This window comes from Mycteria americana, chromosome 5, assembly GCF_035582795.1.
Source record: "Mycteria americana isolate JAX WOST 10 ecotype Jacksonville Zoo and Gardens chromosome 5, USCA_MyAme_1.0, whole genome shotgun sequence".
Lineage (NCBI taxonomy): Eukaryota > Metazoa > Chordata > Aves > Ciconiiformes > Ciconiidae > Mycteria > Mycteria americana.
The window spans coordinates 34,541,659-34,568,449 of NC_134369.1; the positions used below are offsets into that span (position 1 = coordinate 34,541,659).

A 26,791-nucleotide genomic window follows, 5' to 3' on the forward strand; every position below is an offset into this window, starting at 1 on the left:
TCCAAGCTGTGCTTTAGCTACTGTTAGAAGTGTGGTCAATAGAAGAATGAACAACAAGACACACAAAATACCAGTTTCCCTGAAGTACAGTGCAGACTATGGTACAGAGCTTTTCTGGAGGTACAGTGATGAAGCAATAAACTGTCTTCTATGCATTTTTCCCCCATTTTCACACTAAAAAAGATGCAACATTTCCAGAAAAGAAAAAAACAGACCTCTAGCAGACTCACATATATGCATCAAAACTAACTCTTTACATGGAAGTTTCAGATCCAAAGCATGTGTGTGTCAATCTCCCACAGAAAGACTGGACATTTTGCTTAGGAAAGCTAAATCCCTGATAGAATTAAATCTGGCCAGGGATGTCAAGGGCAACAAGAAAAGCTTCTATAGGTATGTCGGTGATAAAAGGAAGACTAGGGAAAACGTGGGCCCTCTCCAGAGGGAAACAGGAGACCTGGTTACCCAGGATGTGGAGCAGGCTGAGGTACTCAACGACTTTTTTGCCTCAGTCTTCACTGGCAAGTGCTCAAGCCACACCACCCAAGTCACAGAAGGCAAAGGCAGGGACTGGGAGAATGAAGAACCACCCATCGTACGAGAAGATCAGGTTCGGGACCATCCAAGGAACCTGAAGGTGCACAAGTCCATGGGACCTGATGAGATGCATCCATGGGTCCTGAGGGAACTGGCGAATGAAGTTGCTAAGCCACCATCCATCATATTTGAGAAGTCGTGGCAGTCCAGTGAAGTTCCCACGGACTGGAAAAGGGGAAACATAACCCATTTTTAAAAAGGGAAAAAAGGAAGACCCAGGGAACTACAGGCCAGTCAGGCTCACCTCTGTGCCCAGCAAGATCATGGAGCAGATCCTCCTGGAAACTATGCTAAGGCACATGGAAAATAAAGATGTGATTGGTGACAGCCAACATGGTTTCACTAAGGGCAAATGCTGCCTGACCAATTTGGTGGCCTTCTATGACGGGGTTACAGCGATGGTGGATAAGGGAAGAGCAACTGACATCATCTACCTAGACTTGTGCAAAGCATTTGACACTGTCCCGCGTGACATCCTTGTCTCTAAATTGGAGAGACACGGATTTGACAGATGGACCACTCGGTGGATAAGGAATTGGCTGGATGGTCGCACTCAAAGAGTTGCGGTCAACAGCTCAATGTCCAAGTGGAGACCAGTGACGAGTGGCATTCCTCAGGGGTCAGTACTGGGACCGGCACTGTTTAACATCTTTGTCAGCAACGTGGACAGCAGGATTGAGGGCACCCTCAGCAAGTTTGCCGACGACACCAAGCTGTGTGGTGCAGTCGACACGTTGGAGGGAAGGGATGCCATCCTGAGGGACCTTGACAGGCTTGAGAGGTGGGCCTATGTAAACCTCATGAAGGTCAACAAGGCCAAGTGCAAGGTCCTGCACATGGGTCAGGGAAATCCCAAGCACAAATACAGGCTGGGTGGAGAATGGATGGAGAGCAGCCCTGAGGAGAAGGACTTGGGGGTGGTGGTTGATGAGAAGCTCAACATGGCCCAGCAATGTGAGCTTGCAGCCCAGAAAGCCAACCATATCCTGGGCTGCATCAACAGAAGCGTGGCCAGCAGGTCAAGGGAGGTGATTCTGCCCCTCTACTCCACTCTCATGAGACCCCACCTGGAGTACTGCATTCAGCTCTGGGGTCCCCAACATAAGAAGGACATGGACCTGTTGGAGCAAGTCCAGGGGAGGGCCACCAAGATCATCTGAGGGCTGGAGCACCTCTCCTATGAGGACAGGCTGAGAGAGTTGGCATTGGTCAGCCTGGAGAAGAGAAGGCTCCGGGCAGACCTTATAGCAGCCTTCCAGTACCTGAAGGGGCCAACCAGAAAGCTGGAGAGGGACTTCTTACAAGGGCACGTAGTGGCAGGACAAGGCGTAACAGTTTCAAACTGAAAGAGGGTAGATTTAGACTAGGTATAAGGAAGAAATTCTTCACTATGAGGGTGGTGAGGCACTGGAACAGGTTGCCCAGAGAAGTTGTGGATTCCCCATCCCTGGAAGTGTTCAAGGCCAGGCTGGATGGGGCTTTGAGCAACCTGGTCTAGTGGAAGGTGTTCCTGCCCATGGCAGGGGGGTTGGAACTAGGTGACCTTTAAGGTCCCTTCCAACCCGAACCATTCTATGATTCTGTGATTTCTGCGCATACCTGCAGAAGGACTATGTCACCTGTTTCTACAGGCCAGCAAAATACCATAGATATGGAAGGTATTCCTTAAAGGCTTTTCAGAAAGCATAACATTAGATAAGAGCTGTATCAGACTAGTAGATCAAAAAGTGAAATTTGTCATTCTGTTTCTTATCTAATGGAGAGATCTGATGAGTGGCTCTAGCTTGCAGTTGCTATGTAGCTCACATACAGAAAGAGAATAGAAATCAAATAACAAAACACAATTTCTGAATAGTATCCTGGAGAATCTTTTCCCTTGACTCCTGACAGGCACTGTGCTGAAGCACTGTTCAGAAATACTTACAGCTACAACATGTTAAACATCAGAAACATCCTGTAAACATCAAAAAAATGTTACTTTAAAGGTGATTGAACACTGAAACAGGTCACACAGAGAGGCTGTGGAGTTTCCATACTTGGAGATGTTCCAAACTCAACTGGACAATGTCCCGAGCCACCTGCTCTAGCTGACCCTGACCAGCAGGGTTGGACTAGAGGATCTCCAGAGGTCCCTGCCAACTAAGAACAAAGAATCGTTGAGGTAACTGCATCTGCAGAGCCAGTGAAGGTTAGCCTCCATAAAAACGTGAGAGTTTGCATACTCACATCCATCTGCAGAATCTGAGCTATACTGAAATAGTACTTTGTTTGATGCCTCTAGATTGATCATACCATAAATATAAGTCACAGAAATCCAATAATCAAGCCAAGGAAAGACTCCTCAGCTCGTAGAACATGTAAACAGAAGACACTCCTGTTTCACTAAAAAACACTAAAAGAAACAAGTATCTCACCCTCTTTCTAAACATTGCTGATAAATGCTGCTATTGGGAAAAACACAAAGGAAATTTAAATGGAATGCCTATAAAAATTTTAGAGTTTTTTAAAACCTGCATAGATCAAAATAAATTAAAAAAAAATTATTTGAGGCCATGTCCTTAACAAACATTTTGTCAAGTTTCCCACCATTACAGCAACAGTTGAATCTCCTCACCCTGCACTTTTTGACACTGTAGATTCAGACATGTTCTGCTGCACCCATGACACTACTTATAAACCTCAGCATCTCCTATTCTGTCGGAAACTGTCTCCAGATCCTATGTGAATTTTTTGAGGGTAAAAAAAAAAAATAATACACTTAGTCACAACCCTAGAAGAGTTTATTTCCCCTTTTTCCAAAGAAAGGTCAAAAGACTTTTAAAGAGAAGACCAACTCATGTCTTGAAACATAAATAGCAGCTCATAGTAGAATCAGGTCAATTACTGAGAACTTTGAATACGTAAATGACTTCAGAAGGAGATTCAATTTCCAAGCCATGTCTAATAAGACAGATCCAAATAGAACATTTATGATCCCATTAAAATCTCTTCCTCTAATAGCCCCCCTTTTTTCTTTTTTTTTTTTAACATTCTCCAGATAAAATGATTTGTGGTTTTGTATCTATCAAAAAGCTTAAAGAGAATTCAAGAAAGAATCTGCTTCACTAGCACTGAATTTTTTTTTCTGTTTTACAAAATTAGAAATAGGCTTTCTGGAATAACATTAAGAATGGATGATGAACAAAATTAAGAGAAATGTAATAAAGATTAGTGTTTAACACATCTAAAAGCATCCCTCTAACTTTAGACAATAGTGGTTCTACAATGCATGCAAAAATCATCCCATCTTTAATCATTCAAACACTGAATAAAAACAAATAGTATTTTAAGTTATTTACTAGTTATGAATAAAATTTAAAAGTAAATGTTCTCAAACATTTGTAGACAAAGTTGTCAAAGTTACAGAAGATGACATGCTAGTTTCACAACCCTTAACAGCAAACCTCTGCACTACCACATCACTGACCATGATAAGTTTGATCCAAATAAGACTTAGGCACGTGATCAAATTTAATCAAGTGTGCCGGAACATGATACCAAACTGGTATCAGTGGCAGGAAAGTGCATATTATCTACTCCAGTATAAAATCACAGTGGTCTAAATAAATAATGCTTAATGCAAATAAGTCATGCTGCTACCTGGTATGTATTTTATTTGTGCTTTAATTAAAGCAAACAGAATAATTTATGACATCAATACTTTATATACGACCACTATACTTTTGACCCAGTATTGGGAGTCCTAAAGCCTTGCTTGTAGCATTGTTGAACCAGTGTTCTAATTTTGTAACCTTAAGATAAGTTTGGATACGTTATTACATACTCTTCCCACCAACTAACATAGCTTTCTGTGCTATTTTCTCTCCTCTTTTCACCAAGAGGAAAGTTAAAAACATTGTGTTGCAGTAGCTCTACAGTCCAACACTCCAGTGCTGACTGATGCCAAATGGCTGAAAAAAGGTTCAGACTTTTTGACAGGCTACTGTCACCTGAACTGCAAAACTGTATTATCATGGCAGCCAAAAAAAAAAAAAAAAAAAGAAAAGTTATTATCCTAGAGGATTCATGAATCATTACGGTCTAGTATTAGTCCTTGCAACTAGTCAGTGCAGGTGAAGACACCAGTATCCTCCTCAACTCTTCAAGGGAAGAGGGATCAAAGATCTCCACTCTCAGGAGCAATGGGAAGGGAGGCAACAGTTTACTGAGCCCAGGCTGCACAATGGGAAGGGAGGCAACAGTTTACTGAGCCCAGGCTGCACATCATATGGCAGTTGCTGAGATCAAGAGGATGAAATGGAGGGTTGAGAGGCAGGAAGAGCAGTCTGGCCCAGTTACTGCTTCACATGGTGCCACTGTCACAGACAACCAAGGTCACTATGCAGCTTATTGAAAGACCTTCCCCTCTTAGACGGATATAAACACTTTGTTTTGCCTCTCTAAAAAGGGACAGATCTCGCATTGCAAACCTACCTTGGAATCAATCCCAAGTTTAAAAATAAATCATTACAAATCCTGCTCTACCTGCAGCCTTATTGTCCAACATTCAAAAGCACTATGAGTGCAGAAGATACAACCTTTTCTTAAAGTCAGGATGTCCTCTTTGGATGGTCTCGCCTACCACCTGTCCAGTGAGACTCAGAACAATTAGCTACTGCATCCCTTGACTAGGTACCAAATGAACCTGCTTGGCTTCTCAAACGGAACAGGAAGAATTTGGACAAGAAAAATGCTGAAGTTTTAACTGGTCAGACAAGCAAAAGCAAGAAGAAAGCAATCTTTCACACTCCTCGCATTGCCTCCTTTCACCGAAGCCCTACACCACCACACTTGCCAGTAAGGACTAGGCAGCAGAGAGGAAGCCAGGAGCATCTGGTGACAGTGAATTGGTAGGACAGTGAAAGGGCAGGATCCCATTTGTGTTTGTCCTCCTCTGATGGATCCCAGGTGTTCGCAGATGTTTGCAAGATAAGCCTGGCCTTAAAACATTCATGTATCTCAGTAGCACTTGGACAAGACTCTTCTTGAGAAAAGCTAGTATGAGAAAGCTCCTGGTAACCAGTATTCCATTTTTCAACAATAACACCGTTATACTTTGGGGGGGGGGGAAGGAAGAAAAAAGAAAAAGACATTCCCCTGATACAAAGTGATTTCCTCTACCAAAAAAACCACAAAAGTTGCTCACACAATGGTAGTGTGAACAATTCTGGAGAGAGGGGGGAAAAAGAAAAAGAAAGCTCACAGGACACAGTTTCTGCTGTTAAGCAACCTAAACACAGAGATCGCTACAGGCTCCCATTATATTCCATCTTCTACACTTTTTTTGGAAGGAAGACTTGACAGAAATATACAGAACAAGTAGTTACACAAACTAACAAAGCCTGGTACCTTCAAATCTCTCATACTTGACCAGATTTGATATCTAAGAATACATACGCTTCAGATGAAGTTTCTCCCATGCAATTGTGTTAATCAGTTTCTCTGATGACTAACAACATCCTTGTGCGTGCTGCAGCTCTCGCCACCGCTGGGACTCGATCTCACCCACCCAGCAGTCCGTTTTTACAAAGCCTGTTGGACTCTAGGTGTGCAAAAGAGGCTAGAATAACAGCCACTGAATTCGACATATTTAGGAGGCTGGGGAGAAGGAAGTGTTAGAGAGAAGAAAAGCAAACAGGCAGGCACACACAGAGCATAACCACACAAGCTGGTTTCCATAGGAAACCAAAAACTTTGAGGGCAACCTTGCCTCAAACCTGTTATCAGAAATCTAGGATACAGTGACTGTGCAATCTCAGCAGTGACTGCCACGCCGCATAGATACTCCAGCTAGCTCTGAGCTGAAGAACACTATCCACGCATTTGCTGGAACTAGACAAAAAACGGCAAAACTGCAAGAGTGACGACATGAGGCACATTGGCCGACTCTCAGAGGGCACAGTGCCAGCAGAGACAGCCTCTGAAGTGCAGCCAGGCAGTACTTCACATGTAGCTTTTGAACACAATTCTTCCTAACACAACTTGAGAGCCCGCACCAGATATTAATCCAGAGTTAAAGGAATACTTTAAAATATATTTTAATGACCTTGGATTTGACAATCTCTACACATTTCATTTACTTGTTTTGTGCGCAGTCTGTTTTATTCTTTTTGCAGTTTTACAGACCATCTCATTCTCTGTTGCTACAGGTCAAGATGTGTAAGACTTCACTAAGATAGGGATGACTAGCAGGCAATTAAAATCCAAAGTAATCTGTTCCAGTATTACTTTAATTTGTAGTATGCTAGCACCACTGATCTTCTGGCCTTTGAGCTAAATCCACTGGACTAACACCAGAACCAGAAATGCGACAGCCACATTAGCACAATGCTGCCCCTGAGCTTGGTAAGCCCCACTGAAGAAGGTGGCTAGTTAGCTCATATGCAATGCTATCCTACTGCTATTAAATGCTATCCAGATGCTAGCTACAAACTCAGAAGAGTGTTGCATTGTGCCATGTAGGCACTGTGAGTTAAAGCTATAATAATAAATAAAATAAGGCCAGGGCACAGGTTTGGGCACTAATCCATAACTGTCCATGCCAGTAAACGGTTATCACATTCTCCATCATAGTTTTGTTCAAGTTTACTAACAGATAAAGATGTACAAGAGATCCTACAGGGCTAGGGACTGTTCCCAGTAAACAGCAGGGGTTTGAGCTGTGCAGAGCCACTCTTCGGAGCAGAAAACGGGCTGCAGACAAGTGCAGACGTAGCCACTAGATTCCTCAGAGCTGGCTCAAGAGTCTCCAGCGCAGCTTTACAGCTAGTTATGAATATATTCGTTCACAGTAAGATGAAATCTAAAGCCCAAGGCAGCTTCTGCTCTGAACACTATTACAGATTTCTCATGCACGTATTAAAACGACTCGCTCAAGGGCATCTGCATTTCCTTATTTCACAAAGTCAATGAGGTAAAGTAATGAATGAATGCGAGGCGCTGATATTACAGTAATGTCACATCAAAATACAATCCCATTAGTACCCATAAGTGAGTGAAGTTGAGTGCACTCAATGCAGAGCAGCACAATTATCACGCAACTATGCTGCACCACATTAGCTATGTAGATGATTCCGTATTTTGCCTAAGATATCAGATAAGGGCCCTGGCCCTTTCCAGTCCATGAAAGTACAGACACAAGTATGAAATACTTACCTATTGTCAATGTTGTAATTATCATGCTTGATTCACTTTTTTTTTCCCCTCCTTAAAATCAAGTCAGGTAGTATTGTCTCAAACTAAGCTGGGGGGTGTAAGGAAATCAAACTCCATCCCAAAAGTAACTGTTTCTGCCACCAGTAGAAACAATTTACAGAACCCTCCCCACACACACCCCTTCTTTCCCAGCAGCCTTTCAGATGCAGAAGAGGAGCCTATCAGATCATATTAACTTTACAGGTGAAGGAGCAGCCTGTTGCTTCTGCTAATCATGAGACCGAGACAACTGGTTTTTGTTCACAAGACAAGAAAAGGCCCCGAGAAGAGAGTACTCTCAAAGCTGTATACTGCTATTAAAACAGTCCCTCTCCCTGCAGCCAGGTCCCTGACCATCTAGTGTCTCAGAGAAAAGAGGTGACTGAGACCAGACAATCTGCACTTCAGATTGCACTTCAATCTGCACTTTCAGCTGTCCCAAGGGACAGCTACGGCTCAAGGGGCACATTGTAAGCCCTTCTCAATCTTTCTTCTGGGGAAGAGTCAAGCAACTTTTCAGTACCACTATTCAATGAGATAATGACAACAGCTCAATTTCACAATTTATTAATATTGCATATGTTCATGTTAATGACATTCAGCACTAATTAACATGGTTATAAACTGAACAGCAGTGGCACTTCAATAGTAGCCTAAGTCTTTGATTCCAAATTTTGAGCACAGGGATAACATAACACATTGCCTTTCGACCCAGGGTGCCAGTATTCAAGTGACTAACCTAACTGGCTTCCATACAATTCAAGAGCTTTTGGCATCTCAGCTAAGTACTAAGGTGATAACAAAGAAGGGTTACAGCAAACAAGATAGCTACTGCTATTAACATTTTTAAGTCAGAAACTCCATGCAAACAGAACAGTTACTCAGCACTAACACAAGATTCAGAAAGAAAAAACCCACTACCTTTAGAAAGATCATTTTTCTAGGTGGCAAAATTGCCTTGAACCTCTAACATGGAAAGAGTTTTGTATCTCCTTCATCAGCAACAAGAAAAGTGTAATGCAGAAACCAACCACTATTTAAGGGTATTTTGCATTATGCTATGCATACAATTACTTCATTTTCAAAAGTACTATTAAACACTAACATTAAATGACTTTACCTGCAAGCACATAACACCCACACACTGTCGCAGAGCCAAGAGTTTTCATTGCCACCTGTAAAATGTTACTGAAATAGAGCAGTACTGTTCCACAAGCCCTTTTCTTTCTCCATGTAAAAAAGATGAAAGACCACACAATCAGGTATACCTCATACACTCATCCGTAACAAACAATAAAGTTTTAATCTGTAGCTAAGTTTCAAGTAAGAATTAATTCTAGCCATGTTTTCTGACAATACCTGGAAAAAAAGCTAGTCATTCTGGAGGAAAGCAGGATTAAGAAACTAGTCACAATTTTAAGCATTTAGCTTCATCTAGACAGAGTTGCGCTGATTCTTCTCCCACCTCCCTTCAAATAGATCTTCAATTCTTCTCTCACTTTTAAAGCTAGAAAATCACAGACATCTTTGGACCCTTCTTTTCTAAATTATAACACTCAGGAAAAACAGGGAGGGAGAGGGAGAAACAGAAGATGTGATTCACTCGTTCATACAGTTTCAGCTACAATATTTAAACACAATTCAAAAAATTGCTTTTTCAGCACTGTTATCTCCCAAATAGTATCAGCCGTGCTTATTCTGGATGCTTTAATGCCACGTCAAATGGAAGCTCATTGTTCTGCCAAAAATCTTTTAGTCCTTCACATTCGAAAAACTGACAACTGTAAGGCAAACAACACTACAATCATTTACAATTCCTCTTCATCTGAGCCCAACGTTTTTTGTCTAAATAGTGAATGATCTAACACTTCTTGTTGTTACCCTCTCTAGCTTTCCTAACGTTCACAACACTACCTTCCAATCTGTTCCAAATAAATAAGTGATCAAAGTGCTACTTTGTTTTAAATCCATCCACTAGCTCTCCATTTCATCAATTATTACTTCAAGTTTGACCCTTGTTAATTTCAATTACCTCTTCCTATTACAATCACACTTGGGAATATTTGGCAACTACTATACATTGCTTTGGGTTTGTTTTTTTTTAAGCAAGTGCAGATTTACAAAAAATAAGGAACAGCAAAAGTCTTCCCCCTCCCCCAGCACTTCAGATATTTTCCATCTCTGGGCATTTTGTACTTTTACAAGGGGCAATGTCTACCTTGTATATGATTATTTTTCATGTGGCCAGCTCTGCACAACTGCTAAGTTGTTATGAATTAAATTGACTGTTCCCCTCGCCCCAGTTTTCAGAAGAGATGCGTTGTATCTCTTAGTTAAAGAGTACATTCACAACATATGCACTCTTGCCCTTGGCAGGCATAAAGTTGTTGGCAGTTGGAGGTAAGTCATTACACTCAAGATCCAAGAACAAAAAGATACTTCAACGATGTAAGAATGGAAAACCTCAGTTCAGCTGCTCAGGTATGTAAGCACTGACTTACATGCTAAAAAATTGAGATTTAATGATGCCAGCAATCAGCAGATAATGACTTAACTTCTGTTAAAATAGCAATGATGAACACCCTTTGCAACATGTAATTACTGCTTATTATCATACCTTTGTTTTACTGGAGATGTGCTTTAAATTACCAACAAATTTGAAAGTCTTTACTGCATCAACACTACATATACAAGTGATTAAATCTGGAATATACAGCACAGCTGAATGTTCACACCCAATTCTAATGCTGTTGTTTAGAGACAGAATAACCTCTTCTGTTCTCAAATGTTATCTAGCATATTAATTAACCTTAAACATTTTCTGGCTGAAAATAAAAGGACAATAGTACAGGATTAAAATAAAAAAAGTCCTGACAATTTTAATACAAGGTGAAAAAAAAAAACCCACTATGTAGCTCTGCAGATCATCTGGCTTTGCCTAGATAGGGAGACAATTGTATAATAAGGCAAGAATTAGCTTTGGCTCTCAAATTATTCCACAGAGCTCCTCCCACAGTTCGAATTGCAAAGTGGAAGTGTCTGTGTCAGGCAGTACTCCAGAGTACCAATGGCCATTCATTTCACTGCACAGACATGCCCTAAAAACCCACAGAACTCAAAATCCCCAAAAGGCCTTTTCAATTTCCAATGAATGGCATGTTTTCAGATTATATCAGCATTTTCCTTTTGTTTATATTAACAAAGGCATCCTAGCAAAGATTCTTTTACTGTCTCTCTGTACAGCAATGCAATAAACAATACTGGATTTGGGACATCATGGGAATTTCCAAAGTTATATCAAGTACGAGTCGATAACTACCCTGAAAGATGCTGCAGAAGTCAGCGGGGGGGGGGGGGGGGGGGGGGGGGGTTAAAACAAACTGACTTTCTGTCAACACTGCCTTCTTCAAAGACTGCAAAAGAAGGGAAGGAGTGAAGAAAAAAACATCCAAGGAAAGGACAAACTACATAAATAGCTTTTACATAAGTATCTCCTTTCATTTCTCACTTCTAAATGTTTGCTTTAGCAAAAGCTGGGGTAAAGCATCAGGTTTCACTCTTTATTCCGGCTGCTGTATAATCAATACAGTGCAGTCTATTGAACTATTTTATTACGATTCACGCAACAAGCTGTTAAATATATTCGCAAAGTAAAAGACCAGTGCCAGTATCATGTCATTCATAAAGACAAGTTTATTTTCAAGGCATGAGAACATTAAACTGTAACTTTCTTCTGCACAATTATGCAGTCCTTCTGCATGGACTGAAAGCATAAAATCCAATTTCAGCCCTTCCAATCTGAAAAAAAAAAAAAAAGGCGTGGTAGAAATCTCAACCGCATCCAGCGGCAGCAAGGAAGGTCCTCTAAGATTTATTTGGTGGGTTCTAGCTTTATCTTCTATTTGACGCATGCAACAATATTCCCAAAATAGTATTAAACATTTTTGGTTTTAAAACATCAAAAAAAAATCAGATTGGTAATTCAGAAAGTGAAGAGAGAAGCCTTGTCCACAAAAACAAAAAGAAGAGATCTTTAAATAGTTCAGAGATAAGAACTGCAATGACTTTTGTGTAACAGTAACACGTTTAAGTCTGCAGTCTGAGTTTCATTACCCATTGTCTCTTTTTTTTTTTAAACATGTAGACAAAGTCATGTTGCTCTTCAGAAATGGGGTGGGGGGGTGGGGGGAATCTGATTTTTGCCAGTTTTTTCAGCAAGGGCAAATTTGTGCTCTGGCCCTGCCAAAATACAAACGTTCAAGATGCATATGTTTCCTCTCACACTGGCCTTTTGCAGGAAAATAAATAAATAAATACCCCTCCTTTCTCGCCTGCCCACAGATAAAGGAAATCGGGTTTCCTGTTGCAGGTTTGCAACCTGAGAGCCAGCACTAGGAAGCTGTGATAAACTCACACCAGTGGTAGCGCTGCTACCCAAGCAAAAGACATGAAATAGGCTGGATACCAAAGTAAAACTGTTTCACACTCGTGTACCCAAAAAAAAAAAAAAAAATCACTACAAGGATGGTCTTGATTTTTAAAAGTTGTTTAAACTGTACCTACATCAGCATTTCAAACAGTAGTGCCCTTTGAGAAGGCCCTCCATCTATCACCGGCTAGCAGCCTGCAGAGCACAGAGCGGATGAACCTGGGAGTCCAACCTCCTGCTCCAAGCAGGGCTGACTTCCACATTGCATCATGTTGCTCATGGCTTTGTCCTGTCAAGCTTTAGAAGTCTCCAAGGATGGAGATTCACCAGTCACTCTGGGGTGGTCTGTTCAATGCTTAGCCACCCTCATAATGATTTATTTTAATTTTTATAGTCTTTTTGGTGTGCGTAAACTGGATTTCTCCTGGAGGAAACTAAGCTAGAAATCCCTCCCCAGAAGTTCACCAAATGTGGCCCAACCCTTAACGGTCATAATGGTCCAAACCAACAAACCACATCTGCGTTGGGGACATCCAATTTAGGAGACCAGGCTACATTCTGTCTGAAGTAAAATTACCGAAATACTAACAGTGTCGATCTGGGAGACTCGCCACCCCCACCTTCAGCCAGAGATCCACTTCTACTCTGCCAAATTATTTGCTAGTGTAAGACCAAGTAAAGTAAGTATTTGCTAGTGTAAGGCCAAAGCCAAACACACAGATAGCAATACTGAAATTAGATGAAGGAAAGAAGCACTCTTTGAACCAGAAAGAAAGGAAAAAAAAGAAGTTATAAATCAGAAAGTTATAATCTCTCTTGTAAAACACCATTCGTCATGGATCTGCACCAAATACTTCATATGACAGTGAGATTTTAAGCGAGTGTGAAGTAAGACCAGTAGCTTATTATAAGACAAAAAAAACCAGGCAATACAAAAAACCACAACTTCAATAATTTTTAAAAGTCCCAAGAACAACGTAAAAATGTTCCTGGGGTTATGCAACATTTGGTCAAATCAACAAATGTAGGTGTTTAAAAATGTTTGTTAACCCTTTAGAGAGACCTGTCTGTATTACCACCACGAAGAAAACCCAAGATATCCATCAGAGCTGCTGACATGAACAACTGGCATACAGAAAGTTCTGCTATCACAGCAGTTGTTTTACAGATATTATCCACCACTATTAAAAAAAAGTTCTGTATTAATCCTATTTCACATCACATCAGCATACAATAAGCCTGTCATTTGAATTCAAAGGTCAAAAGACAATTCATTTAGCTGATGGTGCTGTAAAATGCATCATGACTTGAGAAATTCAGAGCTACAAAAGCAGCCCTTGGCACCTCCTGGAACCCCACCATCTGCTGCACAAAGACAGGCAGCAAAGCAGGCTACAGCACAAAGGAAGATGCTTGGCAATTTCCCCCACCCAGAAAAGAAAGCATGCTAAGTCATAAAATAATACCAGCCAAGTATATTAAACATAACTAAGTCTCCCAAGCGGACTCAATAGACAACTTTTCTCTAAGTTACGCTCAACTTCTGACCTGTGCTTTCTAGCAGCCTGGAATAAGAGCTTGTTTTCTGCTGGTTTTGGCTAGTTGAGATTTTTCATCCACTATAACATCATCAATTAGGAGAAGTAAGAAAGATATATTTCAGGGTTAACTTGAAATGCTTTCACTAAGATAAAAGTCCATGTTAATGTACAAGTTCAACATCAGCATGTTTTCTTGCAGCTACAGTGCAAACTAGTCTCTCCAAGGTCTGAGTATTTTGAGGTAAAAAAATTGTTACTTCAAAAGGTAAACAAACAACACAAAAATTGAAATAAACACCGCCCAAAAGGTTTTTGGAGCACTGAAGGTAAACGATAGGGAATCATGAAGAACCACCCAACTTTAAAATAACTATATGCTATATACCAGTAGTTTATTTAAATTTTGACAACTTACGAAATAAAACTTGGTCTTCAAAAAGCACTTCACTAATCTTTAATAACAACCATTTGAAGAAAGCATTCTTCCCTTTCTACAGGGCCTGAGACCAAAGGCAAGAGAGTATTAAAACATCAACAAAATTCAATAAAACATCCACAAAAATTGCCTCTCAGGCCCAAGCATGAACCACTAATTCCCAGTAACAACTCTTCCTTCTGTATTATGGTTTTAAATAACCCACATTCAGAAAAGTTGCTCTATACAGTCGTGCATTTGTCAGGAACTTGATCTCTCTCTTCAAAACAGACATCCATCCACTGTGCAGGGAACAAGAGCTACTACTATTGCACAGCAGCATCCAACATGAGATTAAGTAGTACGAAGAGATGAAGCCACAATTGATTTTAATCCTACTAATCAAACACAGGTTTGCAAGAGAGGATCCACTTACAGACTCAGACCTTTGAAACAACACTGACAAATACTCAGTTGGCGATCATACAATTCACCAGCTATCAAGACTATGAAAAGTGTTATGTCGCCACATTCAAATGAAGTGCTCTTTAAAACATGCTTCCATAAAGAAAACAAAGACTTCTAAATGCTTAGTCTCACTTAACACTTAACATAAAAGACATGTGGCAGAATCTAAATCAAACAACCCACCCAGCAAACTGGTGCCACAGAATTAAAAATTAAGAGATGGAGACAATGACATAATTTAGCTTTATATATGCAAAGACAGACATCTAAAACCATTTTATCTGCTGATTCATGTTCAAAACCAGTTAAATAACCAAGCAATTCTAGTGTCTCTGCAACTCCTAAAGGGTTTCCCAAAGTTCAGAGTGCAAAACTACTATCAAAGCTAACACCGAAACTGCTACAGACTGTTAGTCTTGCACTGCCAGCTGTGTAAGGACTAAAAGTCAGAATTAGTCAAAACCACAAAATTGTCACTCAGCCTCACCAATGGCCATATTCTGTAGGTTTACAACTGTGCCTTCAGTTAACCATTGCTGGTAAAGTTCCACTCCCAGAAAACATCGACTGCCTTTCATTAAATAGAGACTATCTCAACTCTCATAGACCCATAAAATCCCACTTTAAATCCAGCTTGAGAGTCCTCATTCCAATGTTAAACCAAACTCAGTGAAATATAAAGCTTAGACTATTTAAATGTTGCTATTTAGAGGGATATACTTGAAATCAAGTCACTGAAGTCCTATCTCCCTGGAAACATAAAACACAGAACAATATAACATTCCCCCCCCCCCCCCCCCCCTCGCTCACAGAAAGATACTTAACATAGGATTAATTTTACATGCCAAACCAATAAAAGCTTCACCTAGCAGACTTTAGAATATACATATTTACACTGATAAAAGAAATAAGTAACTGCACTTACTATTGCTGTATTTCTGTCATAACTTGTTAACTAGAAGTTGAACAAATGAGTTTCAGAACAAATGCATAAAATGAAAATATAGAAGATGGATAATGAAGTAAACAAAGCAAAGATATAAAAAGATATTAACAGATAATTAGATAATGCCTTACTGACTTTTTAAATATTTAAATTAAGGAGCTGCTCAGGAATAAAAGGAATCTGCCTGAAGCTAAGAAAGCCAAGGAAACAACAGATCAAAACTGTTTGCCAACTAGCCAACACATAGGGTCAATGAGAATAAATGTAAACCTCTGAAAATGTCAGCATTAGGGAAGCCAACTTGTGTGACTGAAATTTCGACGAAGACAGAAGCTCTGCTTCTTTACCCCAGTAGGGTATCCAGGATTTCTAACCAGTTGCAGTAAGAACTCAATAGCTTGCAGCAATCCCCTTGCTGAAGGGATTAAACTACTGATATGGAGAAAACTGTTCCTTTTTCTTCTCTACAATAGACATGCTATAGGACAAAACAGAGGACTAGAAAAGAAATTCAACTGAGCCTCAACCCTTTCTCTTACTAGCCTACATCTCATTTTCCCAATGTATTTCCAAAATTATCCTGCTTAACTGGAAGAACATGACCTTACTGAAATTCATAACAACTAGTAGGAATATTTTATGTTCTTAAAATTAAGTTTTGTTCTCCTATCTTCGAAATAAGAAATGTGTTCATAGTAGCAGAATTAATAATTCTGAAATAGACATTTTAAAGGATATATTTGAGACACACTTACAAAACGGAGAGGACAAAAATATCTACATAAGAACAAAACGCTCTCGAGGCAGCAGGCAGCAGCAGAATACTTATAAGCATGATAAAAAAAATCTCCATGAAAACATGGGGCAGGGGGAAGAGGCCACATTTGGACATGGTTTTTAAAACAGCTATCCAAAAGTTAATCCCAAACCTTAAAATAACACTTCACATAAACATGAGAGGGGGAAAAAGCTCTTCAAACCTAGAATAAATTATGCATGAGTGAAATGACAATCATACATTTTATTGTAGAAAAAATAGATTATGAATTACATGTCCCCATATTAAGCTTTTATTCCTTATTGCAGCTCCACCCTTTCACAGTTCTGTGTCAGTGCCTAACTCTACACCTGCTAGCCTTTTTAGTCAGGCAACTTTTTGCAGCCCTACAACAGTCAGAGCTGACATCCCATTTTGCTTCTGACTTCATGATCTAAGAGGTTCTACAAACCACAACTGAAAGCTAAGTATGCCTATCCCAAGTAGCAATGTTAAAACTAAGCATTTTATTAGCATCAGTAATACCTTCTTAATACACTGTTGAGCAACTAGGTGCACATCCTTTAATCAACTGGACATAAACACTGTTAAAATGGGGGGGGAATCTTCTGTCCCTAGTTACTTATCAGTAAAGAGGAGACATAGTATTTACATAAAACATTCAATCATGAAGCTTTTCTTTTTAGCTTTACCTAAACAGAACACAGCTGTTTTTATAACTAAGTAAAAAATAAATCTGAAGTTCCCACACTATTTCTGGATTAATAACCGGTATGGTGTCTGATGGCCTAAGGCATAAAAGCCTTGACAGTGAAACACAGCTTACAGATCTCTCCCTGCGTTTACAGCTGCCACAAACTTCTACCTTAGTACTTTCACCTGTCTCTCCCACCACTCCAGCTGAAGGAAAACAGAGGCTAGCCCAGCAACGCCTTCCAAATAAATAACGACCAAACTCTCCACCAGAGAAAACACAGATGCTTATTATCCAGTTAGTACTTGCAGTGATAACAGGCAAAAACTGAGGGGGGAGAGACTGTTTTCCCTTTTACAAAACTGGTTTATGCTGTAAATTAAAGGAAACTAATGCTTAATTCCCATAGTCAAGGAACAGAAACAACCCTCCCTCAATCAAAATTCCATCATGAAAGGACTGCTTTCTAAAGAAAACTCCAATCTGGGTTCATCCATACAGATCTGGACCCTAATGAAATCTGACACCTCTACTCTGAGAACAAATTTGCATTGTATTATCAACTCAGGCTCTGTGCTCACAGATGCACTTCATTCAGTGTGCAGTAAAGGGTTCATTAAAGCAGCACCGCAAAAATTTTTAAAAGCGATTTTGCAGGCAAAATTTTCAAGAGCAATTTTGTAAGCAAAATTATCCAAAAAATGCCTCTGTATTCTTCTTTGGGTAAAAAACACGCCTCCTCCATCTAAAATAGACAGATGTTGTGGCCAAGGTTACACAAGGAGATCTTCATTAAGTTGAGCAATTCCCATTTTGTATCACTGCTTTACCAAACGGGTGAATTCCTCATTAAACGAACTGCAGCTGCATCACAGTTATCCAGTGCAAATAATAGTTATTTTTAAACGTAGCATGAGAACACTAACACCAAGACTTCATGCAATACAAAATGGGGGAAGAGCAAACAAACTCAGCTTAGGAAGGTTACCCCCTTCTCATCGACCTTTCCTTGCTTCTCCATCTCCTCCTCCCTCCCCGTAAGATCCAGTTTGAGGCATTCCCTGTTCTTCCACTTTTCCAGGCTCCCAGTGAAGAAATCAACCATCCGCAAATATTTTGTTCCTCCACGCCCTCTCTCATGAGCTGAGCATTCAGAACATCCCCACCGGCACTGCCTCCACATTACCTAATTGTTATCATTATTGTGGTCTCAGCACCGGCTCCGAACAAAACCAGCATGACTACACCCTCGCTGCCTATAAAAACTAAAGGAAGAAAAAAAGACTGAAGTACAACTTACAGCGCCGACCAAGAGATAAGTTATTTATTGAGCCGCGAACGCGAGCAGCGTGCCGCTCCCGGGCCCGCAGGGGAGCGCGCCCCCCGCCGCAGGGCGCCCTCGGGGCGGCCGCCTCCGCAGGGGACGGGCAGCGCGGGGAGCCGCCGCCGCGGAGCGGCACTGCGCGGCACGGCGCGGCGCTGAGCTGCCGCCGCCACTCACCGCCGCCTCCGTCCGCCGGCCGCGCTGCTCCCGCTCGGGGCTGCCTTTTCTGAGGAGAAAAAGACACAAATCCGGAAAATAGCACCCGGCTCGGCTCGCTCCGGGAGGACCCGCGCCCGACCCGGGGCTGCCGGCTAGGCGGGGGACCGCCCCAGGCAGCGGCTCGGCGGGCTCCCGCCGCCCCAGGGGCGCACGGGGCGCACACCCCCACCCGGCGGAGGAGCGAGGCTCCGGGCGCTGCGGCGGCGTGGGAGCTCTGCGGGCCACTTTCGCCCGGGCCCCCAGCCCTCGCCCCCACCAACTCCGGGGCGGCGGCACCGGCTGTTGGGCAGGGGCCGCGCAGCCCCGGGGCTGGGGGCCGCGGGCCGCTCCCCCCACGCACACCCACACACCCCCTCGGTCAGCGGCACGGCGGCTCCCCGCGCCCGGCTCCGCGCCAGGAAGGAGGGGGCCGGCGCGCAGCCCGCCTCGGCTCGGCGCTCCCGCTCGCAACTCACCCAACAAAGTTGCCGCGGCGGCTGCCGGCGGCTCGGCTCCGCTCCGCTCCGCTCGGCTGGGCTCTGCGCGGCGCTCCCCGCCCGCGCCCGGGATGAGCTCACCCCGCCGCCCGCTCCGCTCCGCTCCGCCCGCCACCGCCGCAGCTCTCGCGAGAGGGGCTGCCCCGCTGCCCGCCCGCGCTCCGGCGGCGAGGGGCGGGGGCGAGCGGCCCGGCGCGCGTTCCTATAGCAACGGCCAAGCGCCGGGCCTAGCGGGCGGCCGAGGCCTGCGCCGAGCTCGTTCCGCTCCAGCCGCCCCCCGCGCCGGGCACGGCCCTCCCTCCCCTCCCCTCCCCTCCCTGCCTCCCCCGCGGGGCGCGAGTTTCGAGACGGGAGCCTGGGGGTTGAGGTGGGCGGGCAGCTGCGTTGCGGTGCCCGTCCGCCCCGGGGGGCGGAGGGGCGGGGGGCGGCCGCGGCGGCGGAGCTGCCCTCAGGGAACGTCCCGTTGGCTCAAGGCGGCCCGGGGCCGACGGCAGGGCACAGGGCCAAGGTCACTCACAACAGCGACCACGGGTTGCTGCTGTGGGGGTTGGTAGGATGGGTACGGTTGGTAGCTAGACTTATTGGGGCATGCCCAATACACTTCAGTGTTGCACCTCTCAGGACTTTTTGCATTAAAATGCTCTTTTATCTTTTTTTTTTTCATTTTTATTATTACATCACATTTCAGCCTCTTGGTGACCTGTAGGGAGAAGGTCACTGTAGTTGCTGACACACAGGCAAAACCTTCCGGTACTATATAGATAGTATATATCGAGCTCTTTTACTGCCTGTCAAATTAAATTGATTTCTCTCTCTAGATATCCACCACAGATAACAAATTAATGACATGGGTAGGCACATGCAAAAAATGAGCATGCATCAACATCACCCCTTGTTCTGCAGGAACACTGCTCTGTTTTCAAATGGCCAAAATTTTGAACAAAATCAGCTGCGGGTAACCCATTCTGGATACTCAGCCGGTTGTCGTTATCGTCCTTGGCTTGACAGAACATCAACAATCTCAGTTAAACCAATGTAAGTGAAGCTTTCCCTGAGCCGTCTCTGAAATTAGGACGCTCCAGAAAGCATCTCCGATTTGGGCTGGCGACGTTCCAGCAGCGTGCAGCATGGTGATAGCTAGAGCAACCGAGCCGCGGTGAGCAGCTGCTCCGCTGCCGAGATGTTCGCTTCACCCCCCATTCACTTTCCAGGAATGTCTGGTCAGCAAAGACCAACAAGACTTACGTACGGATCCAAATGGCTTGCAAGCTTCTGAAGATGTTCCTAATGGATCTTTAGTACTGATGTTTAAATACGGCAGTGTTCGGTACTGTAAAGATACCTGGGTGGATTTCCAGAGAGCAATCACTCTCTTACGGGTTCCCCAGCTGGAGGTCATGGCTCCTGCAGGTGTTATGGGCTCACAAAAACACTCCCTATCTCATCTTGCTGAGTATAAGGAACGTTCTGGATGGATGAAGAACTGATCCCAGTGCTGCTCTGGCATGAAAAAAAAGAGAATTGGCAATCCAGAAAAACAAATAGGAACATTTTCAGTATTTAAATATGTTTATCTTATATCAGCCACCTGAAAAGCTCAGTGTATTTTACTGTGTGTAAATGAAAATGTGTAAATGAAAAGTTTTTTATTGGCAGCTCTAGCCCCTCTCTTACAAAGGGAAGTCTGAAGAGGCTTATAGTCCTCAGGTATCTAAGCACAACAGTGCTGGATGTGACTGCAGCATCAGGAACTGTGGTGTGCGATTACTGAATTTGTCTTCATCAGAAGAATTTAGATAGTGAGGCCGTGGCTTACAAGCTCTTTCATGAGGTTAATGAGGCTAGCGCATTCCCAAACCGTTTCTATGATCTTCCTTCACACACTGCTGATGCGTCAGATCGTAAGATGAGGGAGATATTCAGAAGGGTCACACAGGGAGGGAGAGGCTCTGACACCAAGCACCAGCCCAGCCTACGTGCTATCTGAGATGCGGCCGCAGTGGAGGCACACACCCTTGGCTGCAGTCCAGTGCTGGAGCTGGCTCCTGCTCCCAGGCCCCTGCAGTCTCTCCCTGAATCCCAGGTCTAAGAGGTCAACATCTGGTAGTGCAGGGGTCCTGGCGTGGGGGCTGCCGGCATGAGGCACGGCCGAGCCGCTGTTCTCACCACGTTCTCCCCGTACACGGCATCCAGAGCTGCGGTTAGGGGGGCAGCAGCACTCGGGAGCAATGCATGTTCTCACGGGTCTCAGGATGCCCAGAACTCATTTATTTTCTTTATGTGGAAGTACAAACATTTTTGTGCCTGTATAATTAAGCAATAATTAACTAGGTTTGGGGCGGGGAGAGGAGGAGAATTTAGAGTTTACCTCCTGCCTATATAAGGAAGTCATCCGAATAGCTGATCTAGAATAAGAGGGATAAGAGGGGTTTTATTCCAAAAGAATTACCTTGCCTCAATAATGCACAATTAATTCCAGAACAAAAGGACTCTCTTCCCTTTGCTAGGGCGCTCACACATCGGCCTCTGGCTGACTAGCTGTTACAGAATAAAGGATGCGCAGTCAGCTTTCCAGTCGGTTTCCCTGTGTAGACAAGCCCCAAGAATTTCTGAATGCCAACCCTTCTTCTGCCACTAATTTGCTGTGTTACCATAGGCAAGTCACTTCATTTCTGTTTTAATATTCTCCTTTAAACAGAAAGGGAAAATGATAGTTATTTACCTCAGAGGAGTGAGGTGAGAGTAAATTAATTAACATTTATGTTGCTCTCTGAAGGTTCGCCTTTATGAAAGGGTAACTAGTAGGACTGTTTCTGATTAGGGCTGGCCAGAGCTACTGGAAGCACAGGGAAAATTTGACTAAGAATCTGAACCACCCTGAAACAGTGTGCGTAATTTATTCATTGATGAACAATGAACATGTGAAAGTTTGTGTACAGCACACCCTTCCAAGAAGCATTCTGATTTGGATATACAACACACCAGAAAAACAGATGAAGTAGTTCACATAGAACTGATTTGCTACAGCCCAAGATCAGAGAGTTTCAGGATATGGAAAAGGTCCGTATTCTCATTCATGGTCCCAGGAAGTCAATATATGTGGGGAAGGTTTTAGGGTCTTAGAGTATTTTCTAGCATTATTGGCTTGGGGGTTTTAGAGGATTGTCTTTAATACGGATCACTTCAGTGATCCAGTTTATAGCACAAAAACAGTTATACTGCCATAAGAAAAGGCCAGTTTTGCTTTGGGGCGCTGGGGTCAGGAATAAGAGGCAACTTCTTTAGCCAGCTTTGGCAGGAAAGGCAGTGTCTTGTGAACTATAACTTCTGTGTTCTTTTTTTCACTCACCAACAGGCCTTTTCTGACACGAAGTAGATATAAACACTCTCTGACTTCACCAGTTATAACTCTGTGCAACTCGTACGGTCATCTTTGAACTCTCTAAGGGACTTCACAAGCATTTTAAAGCAACCTTCTCTGCAGCTTACAAGAATTCACCCTGAAGTAAATCTGTTCCATCTAATTGGCATGGGTAATTACTAATTAGGCATAAAGTATTTGAAGTCATTAAAACTCAAGATGAGAAATACACATTAGTTAGAAGTGGGAAAAATGTATTTTTTAATAAATGCAAAGAGATGTTTCCGATGTTGGTATGCTTAACTTCGTAGAAATATTGAAGAATTTCAAAAAGGATTTGAAAAGAAAGAAAGGGTGCAGGAGCATTTGCAACAACGCAGCAGCATGGAAGAAAGTGTGCGGGTGAGCCTGAAGGCTGGTGCAAAGGGATTGTCAAGTAGGAAGTACGAAATGAAATGATCAGTGTCAAGTCTGACAGGCCAGACCTGTGACCTCTCAGCTGTACAACGGGCTCACAGAGGCATCCATCCACATTGCAGTCTCCTTCTGCCAAGCCTGTCTGTCCTGCTTTGCAGTCAGTAGGCTCTTGCTCATAATTTGCAAGGATCTGCATTATTCTTTTGCATTTCGGTGGAGTGCCAAACCACTGGAATAGAGAAGAGAGGCCCAGAAACTGTGCTAATGGGAGCCACTTAGTACCTAGACGGCTATACAATCCTCAAGAAATTGCGAAACACACGCTCAGAACATGTCTCAAATCTGCACTTACAGAGGCACCAATGCACACAGATGTTAACTTTATGAATCAAGAAGGTTTTTCAATGGTAAAGGCACAGTTAATAACCTTGACTAATGTAAAAAAAAAAACCCACATTTGGATGCACATCAGGATACTTAAGAATATTATTTTGGTCTTACCTTTTGTTTTTAATTCGGTACCTGGAACAAGGACATACCTGGTTAGACCAATGCCCGCTAATTCAGCATAATGCGTCAAGTAGTCGTAGTACTACAGGCTTAGGAGAAAGTGCAAGAAAAGAGAAGGAAAATTAGAAATTTTCCTTGTCTGACAAGAAGGTAACGCAAAAAGGACATTTGTGGAGAGAGAGTTCTTTCATTTCAAATTTTCAAGTGATGTTATACAATGTCAGTCATCAAATCATACTATTCAAGTATTTAAGAACAGCATAAGCAGAATTCCAAAGTGCTTTTGTAGACTGTATTTAACACAAAACTCCCCTCCCATGCATTAAAAGATTAGGGGTGAGAAGTCAAACACTCAAAAGTAATAAATGCCAAATGCCATCTGCTTATACCTTTACTTCAGATTTCTTGGGCACACACACTCTATAATATAAATGGCAATTACATGATTATACAACTTCCTCCACAGTTTCTCTGAAGCCTGGGGAATCAGAGCACAGCTCCACACCTTCCTTTCTGCACACTGTTGTCCCCTAGCCCTGAAGACAAGCGGATCCATTGCCAACTAGGTTGATCTAGAGTGTTCATCAAAACAGAATGTTTCATGAACAGCAACAAATGCATTTTTACCCCTTTCCTCTAAGATGATATTATTACCCCATTTTACAGATCAAATAGCTAGCACCTCGTTTTCCAATACAGTTAGCAAGGGATATCTCTTTTCAAGGAAGCACATCTCCCCAGGAATTCACTTGTAATTGTGAATGCTTCTGCAAATCAAACCCCAGGCACCCTGGAGTAAGGCTGTAGCTTAAGCAACACTTCAGGACAGCATACACAGGCACTGCTAATGGAAGAAGTAGATGTCTACTCCACACCCTGCTCCTTCTCCCTCCTGGCTGCGTGTTCCTGCCCCTGTGCTGCCCCAACCTTGGGGCTGCACAGATGTTCATGTGACTCTACGGCCAGCTGGCTCAGAGGACTGCTCCAGCTAGAAAACTAACCCAGCAGGAAAAATACCGCTAGCTTTCAGCCAGATGAGTTTCCTGATCCAGTTTAGAGTGTGGCCTCATAAATGCTTGTCTTGGTACAAGAGAGGACATGATACAGAAACAGCCAGCCAGGAGGGCAGGTAGGTAGGATTCCTTGGCTCAACGGTAGCATCAGCTTACTCCGGATAGAAGTGTTTGTTGAACTTTACAATGAGGGGCACAAACACATTAGTTTTGTTCAAGGACTAGACTTAAAGAGAAAAGACACAGAAGCTGGAATAGAGCATGGTAGGGGTGGAAAAGACAAAATTCCAGCTCAGCTGCCCTTTTACCTTGAAACTACCGAGCTCTGCCCAAATCCTCATTTCTTAATCATCTGTTTCCTTTGAGTATTCCTTCTCTGTGCTTCTCTGGGACTGTTTTTCACTGATGAGCTCGCACATTGAGTTCAAATGTAACATCTAAATTGGCATTCCTCTTCATAGCTTTCCCAAGCAGCTTATATCTAGTGGAGGACGTCCATTTTATTGTGCAAATGAGTGTACTATTTAAGACAAGTCAGCTGGAAGGAGGAAATGTGGTTTGGTTCTTGCTCCAAAGCTTGTTTCTATCCTTTATGAAGAACACGTTCTGGATGATATTCAGAAACAGTCCGAAGACAGTGTCTCAGGACTGACTTTTATGCTTGTTCTCTGGCACCAGAAATCCTTGTCTTCCTTTCTAGGAAATAGCAAAATTTCAGCAGAAGTCATGGAGAACATTCCCACCAAGAACCGCTCACAACAGCATGCTTACGGCATGTGCCTGGGAAGTGGGAGATGTAGCTGGAGATTCATCTGGTCCAGAGAGAAAGGTAACCCAAGTGCCCCGTATTCAGGGCAAGTTTTGTCCAGGCAGAAAAGAGCAGGACCCCTTCTGCTGGCAACATCTCAAAATGAAAGAGTGGCCTTTCGTTTCTACTTGTAATAAACATTTATCGTCAGCAAAGAATTCCAGGCTCTGAATACTAAGGAACGGAGGTATCTCCTAGTCTTATCTTGGACTTTAATAGTAGACTCATTTAAAAAGAGAGGAAAACAAAAAACCAGTATCCTTAGCAATGTCTAGTAAGTATGAGCAGAATTCTTAAACAAACTTGAATGATTCATTCTGAAGAAAATATAAAATAAAAAGCCTTCAGATACATTTCATTTTTGTGTGTCCATAATTCAAGGTGACTATTTTCTAAACTATTTTATACGCAATTAGCCTGAAATATGGTTTTCTAGCTCTCAGTTTTCTGAGCAAAATATAAAATGACACAGTTATTAACCTTTGGGAAACCTCTCCTACACGCAACAGAATTAAATTCTACAGAAAACTGAATAGCATTGGGAGAAATTCCAAATGACTTACCACTCATTTGTTTGATGGATAGTTGGGCCAGCTATCGCTTTTTACAGAGCTGCCAATCACCGGGAGTTCTGGGATATATTCCGAGAACTGTCTTAGAATCACAAATTGCAGTTGCAGGCTTCCGTGGCTTAAACTGTTGTGGAAGAAACAATTACTTTGCAGAGAAGGAGATGGTACTGTTACCAAGAGAGGGTAATGTTGTGGTATCAGTGGCTTCAACTTTTCAGCAGAGTAAGTTGCTTCTTCTAATATGACATTTAAAGAGATGTTATCTGTTTGGAAATCTGTTCTGTCTGAGGATTTCTGTACTGATGTTGAAACTCAAACTGAGATCACCATAATAGACAGAGAGGGGGAAATTGTTATATCAGTTTGTTTATTCTGCATTTGGCAACTCTCTGAATACTCAGTTTCATTCTTTCCATAGCAAAGGGTGTTAGTCATTCTGTTGTTTGTCTGAGGATTTCATATAGCAGGAGGAACAGGGAAAAACACTGTGATTCTTGAAATCCAAAACCTGACAAAAAGATTCTGGAGCGTGGCTAAAACGTGAAATTATTTTCTACACTTTTTTGAAAGAGTTAAGCCACCTATAGTTACTATGCATATTATAAAGGTATATTTATACTCAGAGTACATTAAGTCAGTGAAGGAAGTTATGCTAAGTAGCTATACTTCTATTTTGGTTATTCAGCTGCACTTGGCTCGTCCTAGATCACCATGGGTCACCAGATTTTTCTGTACATCTCAGGCTTGAATCCCACCTTTTCTGTTGAGAAAAGATCTTCCCATCTTGTGTCCACTCTGTCAATACAAAGATAGGGGGGGGGGGGGGGGGATCAGAGTATCCTCTCCTCCAATATCCATTCCATAGGGTTTCCATAAACTGGGTGACTTTGGTCCAGCCACCTTGCATCCTTAGGTTCTGGTTGGCCATTCTGCCTCCACAGGGTCTGAAAATCTTACTGCAGGATTTAGAAGGTTACCTGGAAGAGATTG

At 42.7% G+C, this 26,791-nt stretch overlaps 1 protein-coding gene and 1 long non-coding RNA gene across 19 annotated transcripts in view; both read right to left on the reverse strand.

Annotated features, from left to right (window-relative positions):
* Positions 1-19,249, reverse strand: part of SIPA1L1 (signal induced proliferation associated 1 like 1) — a 226,756-nt gene extending 207,507 nt beyond the window's left edge. For 12 of the 17 annotated variants that reach the window (XM_075502887.1, XM_075502883.1, XM_075502871.1 and 9 more), the window contains exons 1-2: positions 19,100-19,249; positions 18,402-18,651 (exon numbers count right to left, since the gene is read on the reverse strand). The gene's annotated coding sequence lies outside the window, so the exon portion shown is untranslated. The remainder of the gene's footprint in view (positions 1-18,401; positions 18,652-19,099) is intronic. The other 5 variants (XM_075502886.1, XM_075502876.1, XM_075502872.1 and 2 more) reach the window with 3 other exon arrangements.
* A 1,453-nt stretch (positions 19,250-20,702) lies between these two features.
* LOC142409738 (uncharacterized) lies at positions 20,703-26,048 on the reverse strand. 2 transcript variants are annotated; one of them, XR_012775755.1, is made up of 5 exons: positions 25,793-26,048; positions 24,730-25,117; positions 23,400-23,497; positions 21,570-21,658; positions 20,703-21,424 (listed from the first exon to the last, which is right to left on the reverse strand). It is a non-coding gene; the product is annotated as an uncharacterized LOC142409738 (long non-coding RNA). The 2 variants fall into 2 exon arrangements; XR_012775756.1 differs by lacking the exon at positions 24,730-25,117.
* Between the last annotated feature and the right edge of the window lie 743 nt (positions 26,049-26,791).